Consider the following 21006-nt stretch of genomic DNA (forward strand, 5'->3'; position numbering starts at 1 on the left):
TTGTTGGAGTCCAAACAAAAAAGGTGGCTGCAGGTAATATGGATGCAGGTGTACTAACCAAGGGCCCACTCCTGGTGCAGGGTAAACAGTTAGCCGTTCCTGCGGTGACTGTGTACTATAACAGGAGGGGATTCCAAGATGGTCATAGGTCGTACGTCGTGGTGGGTGTCTCTCCCTTCTCGGCCGTTCATCAGTCAGCGCCTCAGGTTCCGTCACGGCGGTTGGCGGGGAAGTCTCTGAGAACTGCTCATCACTAGGACCTTCAAGAGGAGGGTTTGCTCCCTCACCAGGCAGGTCCTCCAGCTGATGGTCCTCTTCTACTTGTACTGGTCCGGAAGCAGGGCCCCTCACTTCGTGTGTCTGGTCCACAGGCAGTGGCCTGTGCTCCGGCTCCATCTCTTGGGTACCTCTCTCATTTAGCTGGCGTAGCTCATAGTGGAAGTCATCTTCGTCATCGCTTTCTTCGTCTGACTCCTGATGAGATGCCGGCTGCTGTTTCTTTCTCGGCGTCCTCGTGCCGATTTTCCCTTCTTCTGGTGTTATCTCAACGGGCAAATGTTCACAAGACATTAGTAGATTTCTGTACAGAATTCTGGAACGATCTTTACCTCTTCCTGGCCTAACTTCATAAATTAGTAGGCCAGATCCCATTTGCTTCACCACTGTGTGAACTGTATCTTCCCAGAAGTCACGGAGTTTCCCAGGTCCTCCTCTTGGTGTCAGATTTTCTGGTTTTGGTTTGACCTTTGGGAATCTACTCGTCTTTGTCTGTTGAGTAGGAATTGATTCACTAGATTTTTGACATTCAAGGGGAGACTTGTCAGTGTCTCTACCATATTGGGTCAAAGCTCTAGTTGATTCTATCTTTAACCTCTCATTCGCCTGTTCTTGTTCCCTTTCTTTCAAGAATGTAACTTTTTGCAGCTTCAATAATTCAAGCTCCTCTTTCAGTACTTCCTTCCTCTGGAGAGATGCCATAATCTCTCTTTCTGTTGCTTGCTTGGTCTGAAAAAGTTTCTCCTTCTCCACAACAAACATGTCCACCTGTTTCTCCAGAGCCATTTTCTCTTCTTGCAGTACGCTAATCTCATCAGTTTTCTGCTGCTCAGCTTGTTCAAACTGAAGTTCAAGATGGTCAATCTTTTTCTGAAAGGCTTCTCTCTGTTGCGATATGTCCTCTTCCAGTTTTTTGATGATGTGATCTTTAGATTGAACGATTTCATCAGTATGCAAGTTTTCTAGCGCCAAGAGTTTTTTCTGTTGGGCTATTTCCTCTTCATAAGATAAAAGGTTCAATTCTTTTGCCTCCACATCTGTTGCTGCCTTTGCTAAACAGCCAACTGTTTTGTCAAGCTGGTTCTTCAACTCTGCATTTTCGCACCGCAGATTTTCTCTCTCAGCTTTGTAAATTTCTATAGCTTCATTTCTCGCAGAGAGCTGCTCCAACAAATCTCTTCTTTGCTTATCGCTCTCTTCATTATGCCTAGCTTGTTCTTGTTTCATGGCTTCAAGGTCCCTCTTGAGAATTTTTTCGCGCTCAAGAGAGGCCAAGTGTTCACTATTTATTGCCTGCTTTGCCCCAAAAAGTCTCTGCCACCCCAGTCTTCTGTCTTCATACAACATCCTTATCCCCTCTTTTAATTTTAACAACTCAGACATACCTTGGTCCTCGTCTTTGAGTTCGCTCCTTTCCAGGTGTTCATTAATGTGACTACCCAATCTGAATTCTGATATGCGTTTCGGACTCCCTATGTTAAGGAAATCACATATTTCTAACAGGTCATTAACTGTTAGCTTGTGCAACATTTCTTCTACCTCTATGCGTACTTGCTCCCGTTCCATTTCCATTTTCTCAACACAGTAGGAGTTTGGTTTATGATGCAAAAGTGAACACTGAACTGGCACGTTTTTACCGTCTCTCTGATGATCTCTACTGGCCTCAGATGACGAGTACTCTGCCAACTTCACGTTCCTTTTAACAGCAACACCTCTTCTCACTGTCTTGATCCTGGTTGTGGTTTAGGTTTTGCTGGCTCAGCATTCAGTACTCAGGTTGTGAATACTGGTCATCCAAGCAGCAATCCCAGCGGTGCCTCCAAAAATGTTGTACCCGTGATTTTCCACGGGGTGGTAGTGTTTCGCCTTTAAAAGACGGGTGAAATAATCAGACAGGTTCTTTGTTGTATTTTCAAACCAACTTCGAGAAATGTCTGAATAGCCCGTTATTATACCCTACCAAGGTCTATGACCATTGGTTAATCATTACGTCATCGCCCCGTGTTTAACGCATGCTAGCGGCATGAGTCCCTTTTTAACTTAACACCTGCACTCATGTATAACATCAACTACTTCACCCTGTCACAAATACACTATATACACAGTAACTATATGTCTCTGACAGTTTGTTTCGCAGCAGGGGAATATTTCAGTTTTTATTGCCTTAACGTGCGTTTCATGCGCTGAAAATCACGTTTTGGCCAAGTATCATAATTTTCACTATAACTTAATTTATATCACTTAGAATGATGCCAAATAAAAAACTTACTTGAATTGGACAATTATACACTATATACACAGTAACTATGTGTCTCTGACAGTTTGTTTCGCAGCAGGGGAACATTTCAGTTTTTATTGGCTTAACGTGCGTTTCATGCGCTGAACATCACGTTTTGGCCAAGTATCATAGTTTTCATTATAACTTAATATCTAGCCATTAGAATGATGCCAAATGAAAAACTTATTAAATTATAAAATTTGATGATATTACACTATGTCATTTGTGTCTCTGACATTTTTACACAGTTTTACAAGTTTTGACTCCAGACTCTTAATTTACAATTCTGCCTTTATGGATACATTGCATCACCACCCCTTGAGTGGATCTCTTACCTCTCACTGTCTTTCACTTACCTTCATTCAGCATGTAGGTGTCAGATCACCTTGTACCTAATGTCTATTCATATTACCTCACCCGAAGTTATTACACAGAAGGGATTGTGTTGTGTTACCCCAAGTTTAGAGTCCCAACGGATGTGGGAAACTTACAGCGTCTGTCTGCCAGAGAGCAGCAGCTGGAACCGATTGTGACCAGGGTGGCATGGGTCCCTGATCATGTCCCTGGCTCTGCTGAGGTAACGAGGGCTGGCAATGTCTTCCGGTGAGGGCAGAGTAGCCGACGTTCTTCTGCGTAGTGGTGATACCTTTCTAAATAGCCTTTTTGTCTGCTGCCGTTCTTCCCGCGTACCACCAAATGTGCTTTTTATGTGCTTATAAGCACGTTTTGGTCGAATATGAAAGTTTTCAAGTGTGCACTTGACCCTAGATGACCTGGAGAGTGACAGTTACTCCTGAAGTTGAACCTCTTTTCATCGCACAATACAAGGAAAAAATTGCAAACCCTGTTAGCCAGCCTTTCTTATATTTCTCGAGGCGAACAAACAATTGCAAGGCCAACTAGTTAGTCTTTCTTACATTCCACCATCTTTTAATTCAATTGTAAAACCAGTTTGGCTAGTCTACTTTGCATTCTACGATCTTAAAAAACAAAGTTAAACCAGTATGACCACATGGTGCGACAAGAATAAACAATTATTAAGCCAGTTAGCCAGTCCATCCCACAATTCCCTCCTTTTGTGTCTGTGAAAATATTGAAATATTGAAGTGGCTGTTTCCATGAGCCAGAGAAGAACCAGTCAAGCCATCCTCGTTGTGGAACCGGATCTCCGGTCACAGCTCTCTGCATGTTCCTAATAGCCTGCAGGGCATCATGGACCGAGCAGGACATGCCGGCAGGGATGAAGGGGCAGCACGAGTCTCCCACCATGAAACACACACAGCCCCGCTGGGTGGCCACTCCGTCAAGAGCAGGGCAGCCCTGGAAAATCACCTGGGCCATAGCGGCTACCCAGCCTGACTGATGCGCCGACACAGGCCCGGAACCTGCCTTCAATGGTCTTCAAATGCAGGGCGTTCCTTGCCGCTCCCACTCAAGGGCACTGAGCCATTAGGATTTTGGATGAGACTGACCAGTATTTGTGTTTGAGGGACACATCTGAGCCACACACTGGATCATGGTCGTGAGCTCCGTCAATAATGTGCCCAAATGGAGGTCATTGATTCGGGAATAACAGAACTTCTGAAGATCCCTAGATGATTATTTTTATACATAATAATCAAAAATACATCCCCATCGTCAATGGATACAATTTTTCGGGTAAATTCACCAACCAGAACAGACTGGGCCTGGTTCTAATACAACCACTATTTTAATCGCAGAATGCCTGTTTTGGACACTGTTTATGGTGGGAAAATAGCTCCAGAACCATCCTGGATCATTATTTTTACACAGAATAGTGAAAATACATCCATCTACACATTCAACACTAATTATGGGTAGAAGCACCAACCAGAACCGACTGGGCCTGGTTCTAATACGACCTCTTTTTTAATCGCAAAATGCCTGTTTTGGACAATGTTTATGGTGGGAAACATTATTTTTATAGAAAATAGTGAAACTACATCCACCCACTCAATCAACACAAATTCTGGGTAAATACACCAACCAGAACCGATTGGGCCTTGTTCTAATACAACCACTATTTTTATCGCAAAATGTTTTGGACACTATTGACGGTGTGAAATATTCCCAGAACATCCCTGCATCTTTAATTTTACACATAATAGTGAAAATGCATCCATCCACACAATTGACACTAAATCTGGGTAAAAGCGGCAACCAGAACCGACTGGGCCCGGTTCTAATTCAACCACCGTGCAAAATAAAGATCCATTGGAGGTTTTTGATTCTTGTGTAAAAAAAGCCCCAAAACATCCCTACATGATTATTTTTAAACAGAATAGTAAAATATACATCCCCATCCTCTTTGGACACAAGTTTCGGATATAAACAGCAACCAGAACCGAGACTACCCAGTTATAATGCAACTATCCATCGTTCCTGCCTGCCTAAAATCTGCCACCATCATTCCTGTCCCCAAAAAGGCCAACCATCTGCAGCTTGAACGATTACAGGCCTGTTGCTCTCACGCCTGTGATCATGAAGTGCTTTGAAAAGTTGGTGGCCCGACACATCAGAAGGACAATCCCCCCCTCAGTTGACCCTCACCAGTTTGCTTATAGAGAAAACAGGTCCACTGAGGATGCTATCGCTGTGGCTCTTCACACAGCACTGAGCCACCTGGAGCACCGGGGGAACTATGTGACGATGCTTTTCATAGACTATAGCTCAGCCTTTAACACCATCAAGCCGGACATCCTGAAGGACAAACTCTACCACCTTGGACTATCCTCTTCAATCTGCTGCTGGGTAAAGAACTTCTTGACTGGTCGACCACAAACTGTCAGAATGGGTCCACACCTCTCTTCCGCCATTACACTGAACACTGGCTCACCACAAGGCTGTGTACTGAGTCCTGTCCTGTACTCCTTGTACACATACGACTGCACACCAGCCCACCAGTCAAACTCTATCATCAAATTCGCCGATGACACCACTGTGATCGGACTCATCTCAGGCGGGGATGAGTCAGCTTACAGAGACGAGGTCGACAAACTGTCTTCTTGGTGCTCGGCGAACAATCTTACACTAAATACCGCAAAGACTAAAGAAATAATCCTGGACTTTCGCAAGCGCAGCACAGACCTGGCCCCACTCCTCATTAACGGAGTATGTGTAGACAGGGTCCAATCCTTCAAATTTCTGGGAGTCCACGTCACGGATAGGCTCTCCTGGTCCACAAACACCACAGTGTTAGTAAAGAAGGCCCAGAAACGACTCCACTTTCTCAGGGTACTGAGAAGGGACAAATTGGACACCAAGCTTCTGGCAACCTTCTACAGAGCCACTGTGGAGAGCATCCTGACTTACGGCATTACAGTGTGGTATACCGGAAGCACGGCAGCAGACAAAAAAGCCATACAGAGGGTGATAAACACTGCCCAGAAGATCGTCGGCTGCTCTCTGCCATCACTAGAAGACATTGCCAACCCCCGATACCTTAGAAGAGCCGGGTCCATTGTTGGAGACCCATACCACCCTGGACACGGCCTGTTCCAGTTGCTTCCATCTGGCAGACGCTACAGGTCCTACAAAGCACGGACAAACAGGCTCAAGGACAGCTTTTTCCCAACAGCCATCAGGTCTCTGAACCTGCAGCAACACGTGACGTGACGACTACACATATCCCTACTATGAAATTAAGTCAAGTCGAAATGAAGTAACAGGAAGGTCGTTTGGCGCAGATCTGCCTTCCAAAGGCTGACTGAGGGAGGGTAAGTATAAAGACTGAGAGGTAAGTGATCCACCTTATTCTTGTTGGCATCGGTGAGGCATCTTGCAGTCGCCGCAAAATGGCGCTCAAGGCGGGGAGCTAACAAGTATGAATATGTCATAAATAAATGTCATAAATGTGTCTGGCCTGGGAAGACGAACTTGTGGAGAAGCACTATACAATTTCGTCATACGCTGCTGAGGGTATGATGACTACTAGGCTTTTTGTCAAGTCAATGATGACGACAATGCCTATGTCTGATTTTCATTTTTTCATTTTTTCAACTACTATTTTTTATCACAAAATGCATGTTTTGGAGACTATGGTAGTAAATACCCCTAGAACCATCCTGGATCTTTATTTTTAGACAGAATGGTGAAAATACATCCACCTACACAATCAACACTAACTCTGGGTAAAAGCACCAACCAGAACCGACTGGGCTTGGTTCTACTACAACCAACATGCAAAATAAAGTGCCCAAATGGAGGTCATTTATTCGGGCATAGAAGAACTTCTGAACATCCCTAGATGATAATTTTTATACAGAATAGTCAAAAATACAACCCCATTCCTATTGGACACACGTTAAGGGGGTATACACAAACCAGAACCGACTGGGCCTGGTTCTAATACAACCACTATTTTTGTCGCAAAATGCATGTTTTTGACACTATATCTGGTGGGAAATAGTCTCAGAACATCCCTGGATCTTTATTCTTACAGAGAATAGTGAAAATACATCAAACCCACACAATCGACACTAATTGTGGGTAAAGCACCAACCAGAACCGACTGGGCCTGGTTCTAAACAACCACTTGTAAATAAAGTGCCCAAATTGAGGTCATTGATTAGGGCATAACAGAACTTCTGAACATCCCTAGAATATTATTTTTATAAAGAATAATAAAAAATACATCCCCATAATCATTGGACACAATTTCTGGGTAAAAACACGAACCAGAACCGACTGGGCGTGGTTCTAATACAACCACTACTTTAACCGCAAAATGCCTGTTTTGGACACTGTTTGTGGTGGGAAATAGCTCCAGAATCATCCTGGATCATTATTGTTATACAAAATAGTGAAAATACATCCACTCACACAATAAACACAAATTCTGGGTAAAAGCACCAACCAAAACCGACTGGGCCTGTTTCTAAACCACCACTTGTAAATAAAGTGACCAAATGAAAGTAATTCATTCGGGCATAACAGAACTTCTGAACATCGCTAGATGATTACTTCTATACAGAATAGTCAAGTATACATCCCCATCATAATTGGACACAAGTTTCGTATACAAACACCCACCAGAACCGACTGGACCCTGTTATAATGCAGCCACTATTTTGTATCGCAAAATGCATGTTTTGGACACTATTTATGGAGGGAAATAGCCCCGGAACTGTCCTGGATCTTTATTTTTAGACAGAATAGTGAAACTACATCTACCCACACAATGGATACTATATCTGGGTAAAAGCACCAACCAGAACCAACTGGGCCTGGTTCTTAAAAACCACCACTTGTAAATAAAGTGCCCAAATTGAGGTCATTGATTCGGACGTAACAAAACTTCTGAACATCCCTAGAGGATTATTTTTATACAGAATAATCAAAAATACATCCTTATCATCATTGGCCACAATTTCAGGGTAAAAACACCAACCAGAATCGCCTGGGCCTGGTTCTAATACAACCACTATTTTAATCGCAAAATGCCTGTTTTGGACACTTTTTATGGTGGGAAATAGCTCCAGAATCACTTAGAATGATGCCAATGAAAGACTTACATGGATAGGACGATTTTACACTATATACACAGGAACTATGTGTCTCTGACAGTTTGTTTGGCAGCAGGGGAACTTTTCAGTTTTTATTGCCTTAATGTACTTTTCATACCCTGAAAATCACGTTTTGGCCAAGTATGATTGTTTTCATTGTAACTTAATTTTTAGCAATGAGAATAATGCCAAATGGATAACTTACTTGAATTGGACGATTTTACACTATATACACAGTAACTATGTGTCTCTGACAGTTTTTTTGGCAGCAGGGGAATATGTAAGATTAGACAAAGTATCTTTGCAAATGCTTGTTCATATTGTATAAGTTTTTGTGAGTATAACAGCATTGTAGTCATCCTTACGGCTGACATAGCAGCATAAACACCCAACTGTCTGACTGAATAAACAATCTTAGTCTTGTGATTGGGGTGACATGTCAGCACAAATATTCAACTGTCTGACACTGATCAATTACTTTTTGCCCTGCAAATGACTGAAATGTATCTGTCCAAAGTCCTAGTGACAACTGTCAGTTTTTCCTGTATTTAAGACACACACACTGGTCATTCGACTAGAGTTTCAGGAACATCGCGTTGAACAGGACCTTACTGTAGGAACTCTCACTGTCCACTTTGCAGTCTGGTAATAAACCAATTGGTCCGGGACCAATGAAAGTAGAACAAGAATTAGCAAAGGCATTATAGTCTTGGTCTGTTAATAGAGTCAGGGACTTAACTAAGACAAAGTCAGGGACTTTTGGTCTTTGTGTGTTCAGAGATATTGGGTTAATCACAAAGTGGAGATCAATTTCGGGTAATTTAGAAAATAATTGTTGTTTAAACTATTAAGTAAGTGATTAATATGGGTCAGAAAGCAACAAAAGGGATGGGTTTATTGTCAGACTGCAAAATGAAAATCGGAGAGTTACCGGGACGAGATATCATGGTCCAGCTTGGGCTAAGCCTAGTGGCCACCCAAAATGGCCTCCGACCCAGGGAATTACAGACCAAAAATATCTTCCACACCACCACATCTAACAGCTTCTACTCTCTCGACATTGTCGGGAATGATTCTGCCAAGGTAGCTGAAAGTCTAAGAGAACAGTCTGAAGATATCTGCCCAGCAGCCCCAAGACAGGAACAACAAACATGGCCATTACATGTCACCCTGAAGTTCATGGGAGACCGGACGACAAGTGGTTAAACCAATTCTCACAGTTGCCCACTCAACGAATCATAATTAACCACGTATATGCAACTGACCTAATGGACAACCCATTGCCCCCCGGACACATTGCCTATGGGGATGGATCATCATCAAAAACCCTGGATGGAGAAAAACACAACGTATATGCCGTGGTGACTCAAAAAGACAACCTCAAGACAGGACGACTCCCCGGCGACTGGTCTGCACAAGCCGCAGAAATAGTGGCACTGACAGAGGCATGTAGACTATTCCTAGAACAAGACGTGACGGTGGAAAGACACAGCCCAATCCCTGCTGAATTCCTAAGAGAAATGCAAAATCATTCCCCAGAAAAAGAGAAACTGCAATGGGAAACAGAAGGAGCCACTCAACACAAGAACGGACTCTATGCAGTAGAAAACAAGCCATGCGTGACACGATCATTGTTTGAAGTAATTGCCAAATTGAGCCATGGGAGGAGCCATGTCTCAACAGGAGGGATGATCAGTACAGTACAACAAACAATGCATGTTCCCAGAGGTCTCCAAACTTACCTCAATTATTTTGCAGAAACTGTCTAAACTGCTGTAGACACAACTCTCAAGGCAATGAACTACCCAAGCATGGAACAAGGCAAACAGGAACATATCCCTTCGAGCTTCTGAACATGGATTTCATCAAACTGAACCAAAGTGCTGGACTCGTCGAACAAACCATTAGAACAGTAAAACTCCGACTCAGAAAAACCATGGAAGATACAGGAAAACCATGGCAAGAATGCCTGAGCCTGGTAGAAACGTACATGAGAATCATTCCAACAGCACAGGGATGCACACCATTTGAGGCAGTGAAAGACAGAATCTTCCACTAACAATGTGGGAAAAAGATCTGGTGGTAAAAGAGAAAGGAGAAACAGAATCCCTCAATAAGTGGTTATGCAAAATGTTCCAAGAAAGAACTGTGATGATTGCAAAATAATCTGCCGACATCTTCTCTGTCTCCCACAGAGGAGGTCCTGTCCCCAGGAGACCTGGTACTCGTCAAGGTGATAAAAAGAAAGTGCTGGTCTTCTCCACGTTGGGACGGACCTCACTGTGTGATTTTGGCCATCATCATCACCGCTCTGTGTTCAACCACATGGGGGGAACGTACCAGAACCTTGGTACACTCCCACTGGAGGAGAATGCCCCACTAGCTGGTTCAGGAAACGATCAGGGGCCCCCAGATCTGCATCCCATTAACCAAGACACCAATCGTCGTTCAAGTACCTTTGCTCAGCCTACAGCTTACTCACTTGGGATTACACAGGACTGACTCCAGTTATTTTTATTGGTACCTACAAGCTCCCAGAGTCTGAATGGTCTGGCCAGACACCTTGGACCAGGTCCTCCTCCATACAGGCTACAAAACCATCACATGGCCCCTTTCCAAAGAAGCTACCACCATGACCGCTAACTTCACCAAGTTAGCCACCACCATCAAAGATGGTAAACATATGCTAGACCTTACGACCAATATCCAACAAAAAGGCTGCATTAACCTATGCCTCCGACCGGACCGACCAGGAAAAGGCCCCCTCTTTACTATCACCATCCGCACTACTAGTCCAGCCATGGTCCCCAAAGTGATTGGTGTGAACCCCTTCGTACAACCATCTGCCACACGCCTACTCAAAATCCGTCCGGCAGGAACACCTAAGCCTGAGTAGATACACCTTATTCTCGCCCATGTCCAAACACAGGAAGAAAACGACTACAACCCGATGATGAGGAACAGTTGGTACAGATACACCGCACTCACAGCCCGCGCCACAACCAATGAGTTGTTATGTCTGTTCCCTCTTGCCTACTGCCGTAGCCCAACCACAGCTATGGTCCAACCGACAGAACGAAGAACTCGCCAACCTCACCTACAACTGTATCCTGGGTAATCTGAGAGAATCCTTCCAGCAAAGCTCGACCGCCTACATACCATGGTCGCAGTACCATTAGCAGCTACAGTCAATACCGCAACGTATGTCCAGTGCAACAACCGAACAGACTGTTATCCATCCTGTTTCAACTTCAGCGGACCGGATCCGAAGACCCCTTTGGACCAAGTTCACGTCACCAGGTGCGCCGAGATCAGACACATTCTTTCCCAATCATGGACAGTACTGGACCAAATATGGTGGCTCTGCGAATGGCAAGTGTATATGATCATCCCCACCAATACAACTGGGCTCTGTGTCCCTACATCTGCATCCGACCACACGTACGTTCTAACAGCAGACTCGATTCCAACTGTCGACGCCAACCCACATCTACCCACCAGGCGTCAACGACGGAGCTTTGATTTCTTCCCCCATGATTCAGTTTGGGGCTCGGATGTCCCCCTCTAATACAAACACTGGTCAGTCTCCTCCAAAATCATGATGGCGGTATTCCCCAGGGTAGGAACAGCGAAGAACACCCTACGTCTGGAAACCATTGACTACAGATTCCAGGCCCGACACTAATCAATTACTTGTTTCCCTGCAAATGACTGAAACGTATCTGTCCAAAGTCTTAGGGACAACTGTCAGTTTTGCCTGTATTTAAGACACACTCACTGGTCATTCGACTAGAGTTGAAGTAACATCGCAGTGAACAGGACCCCACTGTAGGAACTCTCACTGTCCACTTTGCAGTCTGGTAATACATATTTTCTATTTAAATTTATCTCACTCTTTCTTAGCCTGCTCCTGAAGTTGTATTTTCAGACCTAACAAACATTTCAGTTTTTTTGCCCTAATGTGCGTTTCATGCGCTGAAAATCACGTTTTGGCCAAGTATCATAGTTTTCACTATAACTTAACTTAACCTAACCCTAACCCTAACCCTAACCCTAACCCTAACCCTAACTCTAACCCTAACTTCCATCACTTAGAATGATATCAAATGAAAAACCTACTTAATTTGGACGATTATACACTATATACACAGTAACTATGTGTCACTGACAGTTTGTTTCGCAGCAGGGGAACATTTCAGTTTTTATTGTCTTAATGTGCATTTCATGCGCTGAAAATCACGTTTTGGCCAAGTATCATAGTTTTCACTATAACCTAATTTCTAGCACTTAGAATGATGCAAAATGAAAAACTTACTTGAATTGGACAATTATACACTATATACACAGTAACTATGTGCCTCTGACAGTTTGTTTCGCAGCAGGGGAACATTTCAGTTTTTATTGCCTTAACGTGCGTTTCATGCGCTGAAAATCACGTTTTGGCCAAGTATCATAGTTTTCACTTTAACTTAATTTCTAGCACTTAGAATGATGCTAAATGCAATACTTACTTGAATTGGATGATTTTACACTATAGACACAGTAACTATGTGCCTCTGGCAGTTTGTTTCGCAGCAGGGGAACATTTCAGTTTTTTTTGCCTTAACGTGCGTTTCATGAGCTGAAAATCACGTTTTGGCCAAGTATCATAATTTTCCCTATAACTTAATTTCTATCACTAAGAATGATGCTAAATGCAAAATTTACTTGAATTGGACGATTTTACAATATATACACAGTAACTATGTGCCTCTGACAGTTTGTTTCGCAGCAGGGGAACATTTCAGTTTTTATTGCCTTAACGTGCGTTTCATGCGCTGAAAATCATGTTTTGGCCGAGTATGATAGTTTTCACTATAACTTAATTTCTATCACTTAGAATGATGCTAAATGAAAAACTTACTTGAATTGGACGATAATACACTATATACACAGTAACTATATGTCTCTGACAGTTTGTTTCGCAGCAGGGGAACATTTCAGTTTTTATTGCCTTAACGTGCGTTTCATGCGCTGAAAATCACGTTTTGGCCAAGTATCATAATTTTCACTATAACTTAATTTCTATCACTTAGAATTATGCTAAATGCAAAATTTACTTGAATTGGACGATTTTACACTATATACACAGTAAATATGTGCCTCTGACAGTTTTTTTCGCAGCAGGGGAACATTTCAGTTTTTATTGCCTTAACGTGCGTTTCATAAGCTGAAAATCATGTTTTGGCCGAGTATGATAGTTTTCACTATAACTTAATTTCTATCACTTAGAATGATGCTAAATGAATAACTTACTTGAATTGGACGATTTTACACTATATATACAATAACTATGTGCCTCTGACATTTGTTTCGCAGCAGGGGAACATTTCAGTTTTTATTGCCTTAACGTGCGTTTCATGTGCTGAAAATCACGTTTTGGCCAAGTATCACAATTTTCACTATAACTTAATTTCTATCACTTAGAATGATGCTTAATAAAAAACTTACTTGAATTGGACGATTTTACACTATATACACAATAACTATGTGCATCTGACAGTTTGTTTCGCAGCAGGGGAACATTTCAGTTTTTATTGCCTTAACGTGCGTTTCATGCGCTGAAAATGACGTTTTGGCCAAGTATCATAGTTTTCACTATAACTTAATTTTTATCACTTAGAATGATGCTAAATGCAAAACTTACTTGAATTGGACGATTTTACACTATATACAGAGTAACTATGTGCCTCTGACAGTTTGTTTCGCAGCAGGGGAACATTTCAGTTTTTATTGCCTTAACGTGCGTTTTATGCGCTGAAAATCACGTTTTGGCCAAGTATCATAATTTTCACTATAACTTAATTTCTATCACTTAGAATGATGCTAAATGCAAAACTTACTTGAATTGGGCGATTTTACACTATATACACAGTAACTATGTGCCTCTGACAGTTTGTTTCGCAGCAGGGGAACATTTCAGTTTTTATTGCCTTAACGTGCGTTTCATGCGCTGAAAATCACGTTTTGGCCAAGTATCATAGTTTTGACTATAACTTAATTTCTAGCACTTAGAATGATGCCAAATGCAAAACTTACTTGAATTGGATGATTTTACACTATATACACAGTAACTATGTGCCTCTGGCAGTTTGTTTCGCAGCAGGGGAACATTTCAGTTTTTATTGCCTTAACGTGCGTTTCATGCGCTGAAAATCACGTTTTGGCCAAGTATCATAATTTTCACTATAACTTAATTTCTATCACTTAGAATGATGCTAAATGCAAAACTTACTTGAATTGGACGATTTTACACTATATACACAGTAACTATGTGCCTCTGACAGTTTGTTTCGCAGCAGGGGAACATTTCAGTTTTTATTGCCTTAACGTGCGTTTCATGCGCTGAAAATCACGTTTTGGCCAAGTGTCATAATTTTCACTATAACTTAATTTCTGTCACTTAGAATGATTCCAAATGAAAAACTTGCTTGAATTGGACGATTTTACACTATATACACGTAACTATGTGCCTCTGACAGTTTGTTTCGCAGCAGGGGAACATTTCAGTTTTTATTGCCTTAACGTGCGTTTCATGCGCTGAAAATCACGTTTTGGCCAAGTATCATAGTTTTGACTATAACTTAATTTCTAGCACTTAGAATGATACCAAATGCAAAACTTACTTGAATTGGATGATTTTACACTATATACACAGTAACTATGTGCCTCTGGCAGTTTGTTTCGCAGCAGGGGAACATTTCATTTTTTATTGCCTTAACGTGCGTTTCATGCGCTGAAAATCACGTTTTGGCCAAGTATCACAATTTTCACCATAACTTAAATTCTATCACTTAGAATGATGCTAAATTAAAAACTTACTTGAATTGGACGATTTTACACTATATACACAGTAACTATGTGCCTCTGGCAGTTTGTTTCGCAGCAGGGGAACATTTCAGTTTTTATTGCCTTAACGTGCGTTTTCATGCGCTGAAAATCACGTTTTGGCCAAGTATCATAATTTTCACTATAACTTAATTTCTATCACTTAGAATGATGCTAAATGTAAAACTTACTTGAATTGGACGATTTTACACTATATATACAGTAACGATGTGCCTCTGACAGTTTGTTTCGCAGCAGGCGAATATTTCAGTTTTTATTGCCTTAACGTGCGTTTCATGCGCTGAAAATCACGTTTTGGCCAAGTATCACAATTTTCACCATAACTTAAATTCTATCACTTAGAATGATGCTAAATGCAAAACTTACTTGAATTGGATGATTTTACACTATATACACAGTAACTATGTGCCTCTGGCAGTTTGTTTCCCAGCAGGGGAACATTTCAGTTTTTATTGCCTTAACGTGCGTTTCATGCGCTGAAAATCACGTTTTGGCCAAGTATCATAATTTTCACTATAACTTAATTTCTATCACTTAGAATGATGCTAAATGCAAAACTTACTTGAATTGGACGATTTTACACTATATACACAGTAACTATGTGCCTCTGGCAGTTTGTTTCGCAGCAGGGGAACATTTCAGTTTTTATTGCCTTAACGTGCGTTTCATGCGCTGAAAATCACGTTTTGGCCGAGTATCATAATTTTCACTATAACTTAATTTCTATCACTTAGAATGATGCTAAATGTAAAACTTACTTGAATTGGACGATTTTACACTATATATACAGTAACTATGTGCCTCTGACAGTTTGTTTCGCAGCAGGGGAACATTTCAGTTTTTATTGCCTTAACGTGCGTTTCATGCGCTGAAAATCACGTTTTGGCCAAGTGTCATAATTTTCACTATAACTTAATTTCTGTCACTTAGAATGATTCCAAATGAAAAACTTGCTTGAATTGGACAATTTTACACTATATACACGTAACTATGAGCCTCTGACAGTTTGTTTCGCAGCAGGGGAACATTTCAGTTTTTATTGCCTTAACGTGCGTTTCATGCGCTGAAAATCACGTTTTGGCCAAGTATCACAATTTTCACCATAACTTAAATTCTATCACTTATAATGATGCTAAATGAAAAACTTACTTGAATTGGACGTTTTTACACTATATACACAGTAACTATGTGCCTCTGGCAGTTTGTTTCGCAGCAGGCGAATATTTCAGTTTTTATTGCCTTAACGTGCGTTTCATGTGCTGAAAATCACGTTTTGGCCAAGTATCACAATTTTCACCATAACTGAAATTCTATCACTTAGAATGATGCTAAATGAAAAACTTACTTGAATTGGACGATAATACACTATAAACACAGTAACTATGTGTCTCTGACAGTTTGTTTCGCAGCAGGGGAACCTTTCAGTTTTTATTGCCTTAACGTGCGTTTCATGCGCTGAAAATCACGTTTTGGGCTAGTATCATAATTTTCACTATAACTTAATTTCTATCACTTAGAATGATGCTAAATGCAAAACTTACTTGAATTGGACGATTTTACACTATATACACAGTAACTATGTGTCTCTGACAGTTTGTTTCTAAGCAGGGGAACATTTCAGTTTTATTGCCTTAACGTGCGTTTCATGCGCTGAAAATTACGTTTTGGCCAAGTATCATAGTTTTCACTATAACTTAATTTCTATCACTTAGAATGATGCTAAATGCAAAACTCACTTAATTTGGACGATTATACACTATATACACAGTAACTATGTGTCACTGACAGTTTGTTTCGCAGCGGGGGGACATTTCAGTTTTTATTGCCTTAATGTGCATTTCATGCGCTGAAAATCACGTTTTGGCCAAGTATCATAGTTTTCACTATAACTTAATTTCTATCACTTAGAATGATGCTAAATGCAAAACTTACTTGAATTGGACGATTTTACACTATATACACAGTAACTATGTGTCTCTGACAGTTTGTTTCTAAGCAGGGGAACATTTCAGTTTTATTGCCTTAACGTGCGTTTCATGCGCTGAATATCACGTTTTGGCCAAGTATCACAATTTTCACTATAACTTAATTTCTATCACTTAGAATGATGCTTAATGAAAAACTTACTTGAATTGGACGATAATACACTATATACACAGTAACTATGTGTCTCTGACAGTTTGTTTGGCAGCAGGGGAACATTTCAGTTTTTATTGCCTGAATGTGCTTTTCATGCGCTGAAAATCATGTTTAGGCCAAGTATCATAGTTTTCATTATAACTTAATATCTAGCCATTAGAATGATGCCAAATTAAAAACTTATTAAATTATAAAATTTGATGATATTACACTATATATAGAGAGACATTTGTTTCTCTGACAGTTTTACAGTTTTACAAGTTATGACTCCAGACTCTTAATTTACAATTCTGCCTTTATGGATACATTGCATCACCACCCCCTGAGTGGATCACTTACCTCTCACTGTCTTTCACTTACCTTCATTCAGCATGTAGGTGTCAGATCACCTTGTACCTGATGACTATTCATATTACCTCACCCGAAGTTATTACACAGAAGGGATTGTGTTGTGTTACCCCAAGTTTAGAGTCCCTACGAATGTGGGAAACTTACAGCGTCTGTCTGCCAGAGAGCAGCAGCTGGAACCGATTGTGACCAGGGTGGCATGGGTCCCTGATCATGTCCCTGGCTCTGCTGAGGTAACGAGGGCTGGCAATGTCTTCCAGTGAGGGCAGAGTAGCCGACAATCTTCTGCGTAGTGGTGATATCTTTCTAAATAGCCTTTTTGTCTGCTGCCGTTCTTTCCGCGTACCACCAAATGTGCTTTTTTTGCGCTGATAAGCACATTTTGGTCGAATATGAAAGTTTCCAAGTGTGCACTTGACCCTGGATGACCTGGAGAGTGACAGTTACTCCTGAAGTTGAACCTTTTTTTCATCCCACAATTCAAGGAAACAATTGCAAACCCTGTTAGCCAGCCTTTCTTATATTTCGCGAGGCGAACAAACAATTGCAAGGCCAACTAGTTAGTCTTTCTTACATTCCACGATCTTTTAATTCAATTGTAAAACCAGTTTGGCTAGTCTACCTTGCAGTCTACGATCTTATCAAACAAAGGTAAAACCAGTATGACCACATGGTGCGACAAGAATAAACAATTATTAAGCCAGTTAGCCAGTCCATCCCACAATTCCCTCCTTTTGTGTCTGTGAAAATATCGAAATATTGAAATGGCTGTTTCCATGAGCCAGAGAAGAACCAGTCAAGCCATCCTCGTTGTGAAACCGAATCTCCGGTCACAGCTCTCTGCATGTTCCTAATAGCCTGCAGGGCATCATGGACCGAGCAGGACATGCCGGCAGGGATGAAGGGGCAGCAGGAGTCTCCCACCATGGCACACACACAGCCCCGGGCTGGGTGGCCACTCCGTCAAGAGCAGGGCAGCCCTGGAAAATCACCTGGGCCATGGCGGCTACCCAGCCTGACTGATGCGCCGACACAGGCCCGGAACCTGCCTTCAATGGTCTTCAAATGCAGGGCGTTCCTTGCCGCTCCCACTCAAGGGAACTGAGCCATTACGATTTTGGATGAGACTGACCAGTATTTGTGTTTGAGGGACACATCCGAGCCACACACTGGATCATGGTCGTGAGCTCCGTCAATAATGTGCCCAAATGGAGGTCATTGATTCGGGAATAACAGAACTTCTGAAGATCCCTAGATGATTATTTTTATACATAATAATCAAAAATACATCCCCATCGTCAATGGATACAATTTTTCGGGTAAATTCACTAACCAGAACAGACTGGGCTTGGTTCTAATACAACCACTATTTTAATCCCAGAATGCCTGTTTTGGACACTGTTTATGGTGGGAAAATTGCTCCAGAACCATCCTGGATCATTATTTTTACACAGAATAGTGAAAATACATCCATCTACACATTCAACACTAATTATGGGTAGAAGCACCAACCAGAACCGACTGGGCCCGGTTCTAATACGACCACTATTTTAATAGCAAAATGCCTTTTTTGGACAATGTTTATGGTGGGAAACATTATTTTTATAGAAAATAGTGAAACTACATCTACCTACTCAATCAACACAAATTCTGGGTAAATACACCAACCAGAACCGATTGGGCCTTGTTCTAATACAACCACTATTTTTATCGCAAAATGTTTTGGACACTATTGACGGTGGGAAATATTCCCAAAACATCCCTGCATCTTTAATTTTACACATAATAGTGAAAATGCATCCATCCACACAATTGACACTAAATCTGGGTAAAAGCGGCAACCAGAACCGACTGGTCCTGGTTCTAATTCAACAACCATGCAAAATTAAGATCCATTGGAGGTTTTTTATTCTTGTATAAAAAAAGCCCCAAAACATCCCTGCATGATTATTGTTAAACAGAATAGTAAAATATACATCCCAATCATCTTTGGACACAAGTTTCAGATATAAACAGCAACCAGACCCGACTGGACCCAGTTATAATGCAACTACTATTTTTTATCGCAAAATGCATGTTTTGGAGAAAATTTATGCTGGGAAATAGCCCTAGAACTATCCTGGATCTTTAATTTTAGACAGAATTGTGAAAATACATCCACCTACACAATCAATACTAACTCTGGGTATAAGACCCAAATAGAACCGACTGGGCTTGGTTCTAATACAACCACCATGCAAAATAAAGTGCCCAAATGGAGGTCATTTATTCGGGCATAAAATAACTTCTGAACATCCCTAGATGATGATTTTTATACAGAATAGAGAAAAATACAACCCCATTCCGATCGGACACAAGTTACGGGTGTATACACAAACCAGAACCGACTGGGCCTGGTTCTAATACAACCACTATGCAAAATAAAGTGCCCAAAGGGAGGTCATTGATTAGGGCATAAAAGAACTTCTGAAAATCCCTAGATGATTATTTTTATAGAGAATAGTCAAAAATACATCCCCATTATCATTTGACACAAGTTCCGGCTACATACATCAACCAGAACCGACTGGGCCTGGTTCTAAAAGGACCACTATTTTAATCGCAAAGTGCCTGTTTTGGACACTATTGACGGTGGGAAATATTCCCTGAACATCCCTGCATCTTTAATTTCACACAGAATAGTGAAAATGCATCCATCAAATCAATTGACACTATTTCTTGGTAAAAGCACCAACCAGAACCGACTGGGCCCGGTTCTAATTCAACAACCATGCAAAATGACGATCCATAATGGAGGTTTTTGATTCTTGTATAAAAAAAGCCACAAAACATCCCTGCATTATTATGTTTAAACAGAATAGTAAAATATACATCCCCATCATCTTTGGACACAAGTTTCGGATATAAACAGCAACCAGAACCGAGACGACCCAGTTATAATGCAACTACTATTTTTTATCGCAAAGTGCATGTTTTGGAGACTATTTATGGTGGCAAATACCCCTAGAACCATCCTGGATCTTTATTTTTAGACAAAATAGTGAAAATACATCCACCTACACAATTAACACTAACTCTGGGTAAAAGCACCAACCAGAACCGACTCGGCTTGGTTCTATACAACCACCATGCAAAATAAAGTGCCCAAATGGAGGTCATTTATTCGGGCATAGAAAAACTTCTGAACATCCCTAGATGATATTTTTTAATACAGAATAGTCAAAAATACAACCCCATTCCTATTGGACACACGTTACGGGTGTAGACACAAACCAGAACCGACTGGGCCTGGTTCTAATACAACCACTATTTTTGTCGCAAAATGCATGTTTTTGACACTATTAATGGTGGGAAATAGTCTCAGAACATCCCTGGATCTTTATTCTTACAGAGAATAGTGAAAATACATCCACCCACACAATCGACACTAATTGTGGGTAAAGCACCAACCAGAACCGACTGGGCCTGGTTCTAAACAACCACTTGTAAATAAAGTGCCCAAATTGAGGTCATTGATTCGGGCATAACAGAACTTCTGAACATCCCTAGAAT

This window comes from Stigmatopora nigra, unplaced genomic scaffold, assembly GCF_051989575.1.
Source record: "Stigmatopora nigra isolate UIUO_SnigA unplaced genomic scaffold, RoL_Snig_1.1 HiC_scaffold_27, whole genome shotgun sequence".
Classification (NCBI taxonomy): domain Eukaryota; kingdom Metazoa; phylum Chordata; class Actinopteri; order Syngnathiformes; family Syngnathidae; genus Stigmatopora; species Stigmatopora nigra.